Source organism: Manis javanica, chromosome 13 (genome assembly GCF_040802235.1).
Source record: "Manis javanica isolate MJ-LG chromosome 13, MJ_LKY, whole genome shotgun sequence".
NCBI lineage: Eukaryota > Metazoa > Chordata > Mammalia > Pholidota > Manidae > Manis > Manis javanica.
In genome coordinates, this window is record NC_133168.1 from 5,095,470 (window position 1) to 5,106,326 (window position 10,857).

The 10,857-nt window shown below is 38.5% G+C and overlaps 1 long non-coding RNA gene across 1 annotated transcript in view; it reads left to right on the top strand.

The window, feature by feature from the left end:
- The window catches only part of LOC140845796 (uncharacterized), a 537,563-nt gene extending 527,897 nt beyond the window's left edge, over window positions 1-9,666 (top strand). Inside the window, exon 4 of the long non-coding RNA XR_012124706.1 lies at window positions 8,683-9,666. This is a non-coding gene — a long non-coding RNA (uncharacterized lncRNA). The remainder of the gene's footprint in view (window positions 1-8,682) is intronic.
- Window positions 9,667-10,857: the final 1,191 nt, after the last annotated feature.

Genomic DNA, 10,857 nt, shown 5'->3' on the forward strand with positions numbered 1-10,857 from the left:
GCAGTCTTAAGAGGAAAGTATATAGCAATCCAGGCACACTTGAAGAAGGAAGAACAATCCCAAATGAATAGTCTAACATCACAATTATTAAAACTGGAAAAAGAAGAACAAATGAGGCCTAAAGTCAGCAGAAGGAGGGACATAATAAAGATCAGAGAAGAAATAAACAAAATTGAGAAGAATAAAACAATAGCAAAAATCAACGAAACCAAGAGCTGGTTCTTTGAGAAAATAAACAAAATATAGAAGCCTCTAGCCAAACTTATTAAGAGAAAAAGAGAGTCAACACAAATCAAAAGAATCAGAAATGAGAATGGAAAAATCACGACAGACTCCACAGAAATACAAAGAATTATTAAAGACTACTATGAAAACCTATATGCCAACAAGCTGGAAAACCTAGAAGAAATGGACAACTTCCTAGAAAAATACAACCTCCCAAGACTGACCAAGGAAGAAACACAAAAGTTAAACAAACCAATTACAAGCAAAGAAATTGAAACAGTAATCAAAAAACTACCCAAGAACAAAACCCCGGGGCCGGACGGATTTACCTCGGAATTTTATCAGACACACAGAGAAGACATAATACCCATTCTCCTTTAAGTGTTCCACAAAATAGAAGAAGAGGGAATACTCCCAAACTCATTCTATGAGGCCAACATCACCCTAATACCAAAACCAGGCAAAGACCCCACCAAAAAAGAAAATTACAGACCAATATCCCTGATGAATGTAGATGTAAAAATACTCAATAAAATATTAGCAAACAGAATTCAACAGTATATCAAAAGGATCATACACCATGACCAAGTGGGGTTCATCCCAGGGATGCAAGGATGGTACAACATTCGAAAATCCATCAACATCATCCACCACATCAACAAAAAGAAAGACAAAAACCACAAGATCATCTCCATAGATGCTGAAAAAGCATTTGACAAAATTCAACATCCATTCATGATAAAAACTCTCAGCAAAATGGGAATAGAGGGCAAGTACCTCAACATAATAAAGGCCATATATGATAAACCCACAGCCAACATTATACTGAAGAGCGAGAAGCTGAAAGCATTTCCTCTGAGATCGGGAACCAGACAGGGATGCCCACTCTCCCCACTGTTATTTAACATAGTACTGGAGGTCCTAGCCACAGCAATCAGACAAAACAAAGAAATACAAGGAATCCAGATTGGTAAAGAAGAAGTTAAACTGTCACTATTTGCAGATGATATGATACTGTACATAAAAAACCCTAAAGACTCCACTCCAAAACTACTAGAACTGATATCGGAATACAGCAAAGTTGCAGGATACAAAATTAACACACAGAAATCTGTAGCTTTCCTATACACTAACAACGAATCAATAGAAAGAGAAATCAGGAAAACAATTCCATTCACCATTGCATCAAAAAGAATAAAATACCTAGGAATAAACCTAACCAAAGAAGTGAAAGACTTATACTCTGAAAACTACAAGTCACTCTTAAGAGAAATTAGAGGGGACACTAATAAATGGAAACTCATCCCATGCTCATGGCTAGGAAGAATTAATATCGTCAAAATGGCCATCCTGCCCAAAGCAATATATAGATTTGATGCAATCACTCTCAAATTACCAGCAACATTCTTCAATGAATTGGAACAAATAATTCAAAAATTCATATGGAAACACCAAAGACCCCAAATAGCCAAAGCAATCCTGAAAAAGAAGAATAAAGTAGGGGGGATCTCACTCCCCAACTTCAAGCTCTACTACAAAGCCATAGTAATCAAGACAATTTGGTACTGGCACAAGAACAGAGCCACAGACCAGTGGAACAGATTAGAGACCCCAGAAATTAAGCCAAACATATATGTTCCATTAATATTTGATAAAGGAGCCATGGACATACAATGGCAAAATGACAGTCTCTTCAACAGATGGTGCTGGCAAAACTGGACAGCTACATGTAGGAGAATGAAACTGGACCATTGTCTAACCCCATATACAAAGGTAAACTCAAAATGGATCAAAGACCTGAATGTAAGTCATGAAACCATTAAACTCTTGGAAAAAAACACAGGCAAAAAGCTCTTAGACATAAACATGAGTGATCTCTTCTTGAACATATCTCCCGGGCAAGGAAAACAACAGCAAAAATGAGCAAGTGGGACTACATTAAGCTGAAAAGCTTCTGTACAGCGAAAGACACCATCAATAGAACAAAAAGGAACCCTACAGTATGGGAGAATATATTTGAAAATGACAGATCCGATAAAGGCTTGACGTCCAGGATATATAACGTGCTCACACACCTCAACAAACAAAAAGCAAATAACCCAATTAAAAAATGGGCAGAGGAACTGAACAGACAGTTCTCTAAAAAAGAAATACAGATGGCCAAGAGACACATGAAAAGATGCTCCACATCGCTAATTATCAGAGAAATGCAAATTAAAACCACAATGAGGTATCACCTCACACCAGTAAGGATGGCTGCCATCCAAAAGACAAACAACAACAAATGTTGGCGAGGCTGTGGAGAAAGGGGAACCCTCCTACACTGCTGGTGGGAATGTAAATTAGTTCAACCATTGTGGAAAGCAGTATGGAGGTTCATCAAAATGCTCAAAACAGACCTACCATTTGACTCAGGAATTCCACTCCTAGGAATTTACCCTAAGAACGCAGCAATCAAGTTTGAGAAAGACATATGCACCCTTATGTTTACTGCAGTGCTATTTACAATAGCCAAGAATTGGAAGCAACCTAAATGTCTATCGGTAGATGAATGGATAAAGAAGATGTGGTACATATACACAATGGAATACTACTCAGCCATAAGAAGTGGAAAAATCCAACCATTTGCAGCAACATGGATGGAGCTGGAGAGTATTATGCTTAGTGAAATAAGCCAAGCGGAGAAAGAGAAATACCAAATGATTTCACTCATCTGAGGAGTATAGGAACAAAGGAAAAACTGAAGGAACAAAACAGCAGTGGAATTACAGAACCCAAAAATGGACTAACAGGTACCAAAGGGAAAGGAACTGGGGAGGATGGGTGGGCAGGGAGGGATAAGTGGGGGGAAGAAGAAGGGGGGTATTAAGATTAGCATGCATGGGGGGGAGGGAGCAAGGGGAGGGTGGGCTCCACAACACAGAGAGGACAAGTAGTGACTCTACAACATTTTGCTAAGCTGAGGGACAGTAACCGTAATGTGGTTGTTAGGGGGGACCTGATATAGGGGAGAGCATAGTAAACATAGTATTCTCCATGTAAGTGTAGATTAAAAATTAAAAAAAAAAAAAAAAAGAAAGAAAGAAAGAAAGAAAAGGGGGATTACTCCTTAACAGGATAAAACTATTGGTAAATCAAAGATCAACGCATGCTTTAAATATCCTTAATGTTGATCACTTAAAGGGTGTCAGATGATCAGCTATGGAGGTACTCTTTTCTGATAATATTCCTTTCTATTAAAAAAAAAAAAAAAGCAGTTCCTGTGTGCTGACCTCCAATGAGTTCTACACAGTGGTATAGAGGGCATGTCAAAGTGTGGGCAAAGGGTCTGTTTGTTTCTATGCAGAAGATCAAGGCCTAGCTTGGATACCCAGAAAATGAACTAAGATACGATATGAGGAGGAGCTTCCGGCATCAGCACTCTCTGGGGGACTCGTGCCGGGGGATGACCATCAAAAAGCCTCCACAGGGATCCGGACGATGCTGCGGTTGTGGCTGCGTCCAGCCCACCGTCTCCTGGACTTGCCATTGGAATGAGGAGGGAGATGTCTAGGCTGGCATGTGCATACAGTGAGACAACGAATTTGACCGGATCTGTGCTGTTGGAACTCAACCAGGAGTTGGGAGGGGTGCAAGTTGTAGCGCTCCAAAATCTCATGACTATAGACTATGTATGGTTAAAAGAACATATGGGATGTGAACAGATCCCAGAAATGGGCTGCTTTAATTTGTCTGATGGTTCAAGTACAGTTGGACAATATCCATCATATCACAGATAAATTTTCACAAATGCCTAGGGTGCCTAAATGGTTTTCTTGGCTTCACTGGAGATGGATGGTAATTATAGATTTGCTTTGTTTATGTCACCGTATTCCTATTATGTTAATATGTGTGTGCAAATTAGTTAGTAGTTTAAAACCTATACATACTTAAGGTACTCTGCAAGAAGATATGTCAAAGAAATAATCAATCCTCCTATGTTTCCTTCATATGCTACATCTATAGCTTTTCTTCTTCCTTCCTAATTACAACCCTTAAATAAAATTCGTGCCTCATATCGAATTTACCGAGTATCATAATTCCTCCAGGTGGTAAAGATACCTCGAGACAAGTGCTGGGCATAGAAGCCACAGGGCATAAATCTGCAAAGAAGTAAAAAGCTAACCTTTGCAAACAATATGGCTTCTCTCTCACTTACCAACTTTACATTTCCCTGTATGGCCCCGGAAGATGACTGGTTAGCTAGAGACGGGTAAGATTCCTCAAGGGAGGAACAACCTAAGACAGGCACAGTCGCAGGGGGGCCATCAGGTGAGAATTTGGGGATCAACAGAGGTGAGGCTCAGAACCTCACCCCCCCTGCTTTGAGAGAAATCTTCTGCATCCGTGGATGTCTTGCTGCCCTTGTCTAGCCTGGATTAATACTTAGTCCATAGGCACACACCTGATCATCTGATCATCTACATTTGCCTTCTTACAGCACTAAACTATGTTTTCTACCTTTATCTTGCATCTACCTACCACTTCAGCATTTTATTAAAAATAAAAATAACAATAATAATAATAAAGGGAGAAATGTGGGATCAACATATAAATCAAGTACAAAAATCAAACGAATATTCATATTTGACCTGATGGTTTATAGGTCATATTGCATGATCAAAACCGAACGTTTCTGTGATGACTGCCCTTGTAGTGTTCACCATGTAAGAATTTATTCACTATGTAAGAATTCGTTCACCATGTAAGAACTTGTTCGTTATGCTTCAGAAGATTGGAGACTGACGAGAATTAGGCTTGAGATGGATTAATGATTGTACATTGAGCGTTGATCCCCCTATACTGAATTTTATTGTTGTTAACAACCATTTGATCAATAAATATGAGAGATGCCCTCTCAAAAAAAAAAAAAATCAAACGAATATTCATATTTGACCTGATTGTTTATAGTTCATAATGCGTGATCAAAACCGAAAGTTTCTGTGATGAATGCCCTTGTACTGTTCACCATGTAAGAATTTATTCACTATGTAAGAATTCGTTCACCATGTAAGAACTTGTTCGTTATGCTTCAGAAGATTGGAGACTGACGAGAATTAGGCTTGAGATGGATTAATGATTGTGCATTGAGCATTGACCCCCCTATACAGAATTTTATTGTTGTTAACAACCATTTGATCAATAAATATGAGAGATGCCCTCTCAAAAAAACAAAACAAAAAAAAAACACACAAAAAAAACCCTGGAAACATTTATTTCTATAAACCGCTTCCTGACTCCTATCAGCCAATGCATGTGCTAATGTGACAGATATGTCATCTTGGGGCTGACATTTCATGTCCACTGACTCAGCTTTTCACTTAGTTGTAGGATCACTTCCTTTAAGGAGTCAGGATGAGGAAAAAAATATCATACTACTGGAAATGACATATGGGAAAGGGTCCTAATGCTTGACAATAAATATGAAAAATCATATTATCAATAGGCCTATGTTTAGAAATTCAAAAACTTACATTAAAAATTAAAACAGAAAGAGATGTTTGGAAGGAACAGGAAAGAAGAGACCACCAATTATCTTGGCAAACTGTATTTTAAAAGTGCCGCAAGTTAGGTATCAGTAGAATCAAGGTGATTGAAACGATTATTTTTATAGTAATTCACTTTTTGTGGTTTATGAGTTATGCCACTTCAAATTTGGTGAGACAAACTATTTCAGTGTTCAGATAACACTTTACTTTCTCATGAAATAAATTCAGTTGTTATTTAGAAGCTGTAAAATAAGTGCATGTATTTTGGTTTTTGTTTTGATTCTTTTGCATTGAACTATCCTCACTGTGGTTTCTCAGCTATTAAATAATAGGGTTCAGCTACCTGGTTTCAGACTGTGACATAATGTCTTTCACACAGACTCAATTATCTGATTCTAACAATATTAGGAAATTAATATTACAAAACTAAAGCAAGAATCTTTTTCTAGAAACTTTTAAGATTTGATTGCCAAACTAAACCTAGATACTATTATACAATATACCACATAGGAAATATTTTTAAGTTATTAAAAATGATTCATTAACTATTATTACAATGCACTAGGCTCAAAACTAGTACCAACCAAGACTACACAGAGCTCAGACTCCACATGAAACTTTCCATGTCTTTCTCCACTTTTATCAAGTATTTGTATATTTGTTTACCATGAAGAAACAGACACATATACTGAAAATCAATTGGCAAGGCACCATTTAGATCACACTATATTCCTTATATAATTTCCCTGGTAAGACAAAATTTCTTTATGAATATTTATTTAAAGATAACCTGAGATTAAAAGAAATGAGATTATTCAGCCTCCCTAGAAGGAATGCATTTTTTAAAAATTGCTCCAGTAATTAGTTTTATAATACAGTAAAAAGCTTTGGTAAAACAGTCTGTAATATTTTCAGATTGGTTACATTCTGAGTAAAACCACATGGAAAAGGAAAAACTTTTTAAATAAGAATTTGTCTTAAAATAGACTGCTTGTTTGGATGAGGCAGTTTGTGTGTGATCTTTAAAAGGTTAAAAAAGAAGCCAAACTACAAAATGATGAGAACTAAGCTTAGTATTTATATAAAAAGTAATTACTAGAAAGGTACACAATCTTCTTTTATAGTAAATAGATCATTATTATGCCAGAAAGAACAGAATAGACTCTTCCCAATCTCAAATAACAAATTCCCCACATATACTATTTGTTTGAGATTTCATTTATGAACATCCTTATTTAACGCATTATTAATAAACATCTATTGAATTCCTACCACTGTTATAAACATGGGGATATGGTAGTGATTGAATAAAAATTCAGCATTATCCTGAAACATTCACTCTACCTGGTAAAAGAGACAGTAAGCAAAAAGCATGTAATACATCAGGGGATGGTAAATGTACCAGAGAGTATAAAGCAGGTGAGGACAGAGAGTACAGACATACTCTATTAGAAAGACTGATGGACATTCCCTCAGAGGGAATTTCAACAGAAACTTGAGTGACATGAGAGATTAGTCCATTAAAACATTTAGGGAAAGCATTATAGGAAAACACAAAAATAAAGGCAGAGGCTCATAATACAAAGCCCCTTTATGCCGCTAGCCCCCATTGTAAGAATTAAAGCATTGCACAGTTTGCTGGAGAATTTTAGAAGTAAGTATTTGCATGAGTAGATACAAGGCCAACACCAGGTCTCTATCTGGCAAAATATTTCATTTGAAAAGATAACTAACAAAACAGTCTTTCATGTATAATTTTAATATCATGTGGTATACATCTTTTACATAATCACGTTTGCACTAGAAGGTCAGCTCTGTATGGGCAAAGATTCTGTGTTTGACAAAGATTCTAGTGTCTCAGATGCTGTTACATTGTAGATGATGGATAATATGTGTTAAATAAATGAAGAAATAATTGTGCACTTAATGATTTTTTCACAAAATTTTGTTTTCATATAAATGCTAAATGTAAATATAGTTTTTCCTAATTTGTTTTGATAGCTTTCATTACCATAAGACAGAATTCATTGGATAATACACACTATTCAAAACTAATGTAGACAGTCTCTGAATTGAAAGATGCATTTGATTGAATCAAATGATGAAAATTTAATGTCTGAAATTTTGCATCCCAACAGAAATCTGGAGATCAAAAACTTCAGTAATTATTGATTAAATGTGATTCTTTTGAATTTCCAATAAACTGTCAAATTTTAAAAAATGCTTCTCTCACAAGTACATGCAAACTGCCACACAACATTGAGGGAAAGATCTGGTATGAAGACAAAGAAGCAGACCCGAATGAAGATAATTATTAAGATCTATTTGTAATATAACATACAAAAAAAAGGAAAAGTAGAAGAAAATGATATAATTATCCAGGATTGCAATGAATCGAAGGAGGAAATGTCTCTGAAGTATACTTAATAAAATTAATTTCTATACATGGGCTGAACACACAGGAATTAGTCACCAAAACATCAGTTAAAAATGAATTATATATAATTTTATGTATATATGTATGTATAATTTTCAGAATGTGATTTTTAAGTATTATGCATATGCATTTGCAGCAATTTTTAAAACTTCTTTACATTTTCATAACTGAATGTCAAACATTGTCTTAGGCCCTTGGAAATCATATTTAACTCACAGACAAGTATTACCCCAAATATTTTATAGATGAGCCAGATCACTCCTTTTCATCTTAGCTTTACCCACTTGACTGTAAAAACATATTTCTCAGCAGAATCAGAGCTGTTTATTTCCTCAGAAGGGTCGGTAACAATTATAGTAATAATCCGCAGGAAGTTTATGGTTCCTAGATCAATATGCCCATAACACAGATATGAATTACCAAGTAATAACATTAATAATTATGATTTAATAATTCCTGATTTATTTTCCCTTTTAAAAATGCAACTTCCAGGAGGTGGAGCAAGGATGGCGGCGTGAGTAGAGCAGTGGAAATCTCCTCCCCAAAACACATAGATCTATGAAAATATAAAAAGAAAACTCTTCCTAAAATAGAGACCAGAGGACACAGGACAACATCCAGACCACATCCACACCTACAAGAACCCAGCGCCTTGCGAAGGGGGTAAGATACAAGCCCTGGCCTGGTGGGACACGAGCGCCCCTCCCCCCAGCTCCTGGTGGATGGAAAGAAACCAGAGCGGTTTCTTTTTTGGTGAGTGCTTTTTGGAAGCCTTAAAGGGACAGGGACCCCGGTGCTAGGGAGGCAGGGCAGCAGGACCGGTGAGTGGGTGCCTGGGACCGGTGCCTGAGGACAAAGAAGATTGCGCATTTATCCCTTTTTTTTTTTTCCTTTTTGGCGAGTGCTTTTTGCAGGCCTTAGGGGGACAGGGACCCCAGTGCCAGGGAGGCAGGGCAGCAGGGCCGGTGAGCGGGTGCCTGGGACCGGCGCCTGGGGACAGAGAGGGTCACGCGTTTTTCCCTTTTTTTTTGGCGAGTGCCTTTTGGAGGCCTTGGAGGGACGGGGACCCCAGTGCTAGGGAGGCAGGGTGGCAGGACTGGTGGGTGGGTGCCTGGGACTGGCACCTGAGGACAAACAATATCGCGTGATTTTCCCTTTTTTTTTTTTTTTTTTGGCGAGTGCTTTTTGGAAGCCTTGAAGGGACAGGGACCCTGGTGCTAGGGAGGCAAGGCAGCAGGACTGGTGAACGGGTGCCTGGGACCGGCGCCTGAGGACAAAGAAAATGGCGCGTTTTTTCCTTTTTTTTTTTTTTCCTCTTTCGTTGTTGCTGTTGTTTTGGTTTGGAGAGTGCTTTTTGGAAGTCTTAAAAGGGCAGGACAGGACACTTAGACCAGAGGCCGGGGATCAGGGGATCTCTGGGCACTCTAACCCCCTGGGCAACAGGTAGAACAGAGGCCCCTTACGGAGATAAATAGCCTCCCGGCCGCTCCCCCTCCAACAGGGCTCCACCACTTTGGAGGAGCAGCCCCAGCCAGGCCACGCCCACAGCAACAGTGGAGATAAACTCCACAGCAAACGGGCAGGTAGCAGAAGCCCTGTCTGCGCACAGCTGACAAGCATAAGCCACTAGAGGTTGCTATTCTCCCAGGAGAGGAAGGCCACAAACCAACAAGAAGGGAAGCTCTTCCAGCGGTCACTCGTACCAGCTCTGCAAACTATCTCTATCACCATGAAAAGGCAAAACTACAGGCAGACGAAGATCACAGAGACAACACCTGAGAAGGAGACAGACCTGACCAGTCCCCCTGAAAAAGAATTCAAAATAAAAATCATGAACATGCTGACAGAAATGCAGAGAAAAATGCAAGAGCAATGGGATGAGATGCAGAGAAAAATGCAAGAGCAATGGGATGAAGTCTGGAGGGAGATCACAGATGTCAGGAAGGAGATCACAGAAGTGAAACAATCCCTGGAAGGATTTATAAGCAGAATGGATAAGATGCAAGAGGCCATTGAAGGAATAGAAGCCAGAGAACAGGAACGTATAGAAGCTGACATAGAGAGAGATAAAAGGATCTCCAGGAATGAAACAACACTAAGAGAACTATGTGACCAATCCAAAAGGAATAATATTCATATTATAGGGGTAACAGAAGAAGTAGAAAGAGGAAAAGGGATAGAAAGTCTCTTTGAAGAAATAATTGCTGAAAACTTCCCCAAACTGGGGGAGGAAATAATCAAACAGACCATGGAAATACACAGAACCCCCAACAGAAAGGATCCAAGGAGGACAACACCAAGACACATAATAATTAAAATGGCAAGGATCAAGAACAAGGAAAGAGTTTTAAAGGCAGCTAGAGAGAAAAAGGTCACCTATAAAGGAAAACCAATCAGGCTAACATCAGACTTCTCAACAGAAACCCTACAGGCCAGAAGAGAATGGCATGATATACTTAATGCAATGAAACAGAAGGGCTTGAACCAAGGATACTGTATCCAGCAGGACTATCATTTAAATATGATGGCGGGATTAAACAATTCCCAGACAAGCAAAAGCTGAGGGAATTTGCTTCCCACAAACCACCTCTACAGGGCATCCTACAGGGACTGCTCTAGATGGGAGCACTCCTAAAAAGAGCACAGAACAAAACACACAACATATGA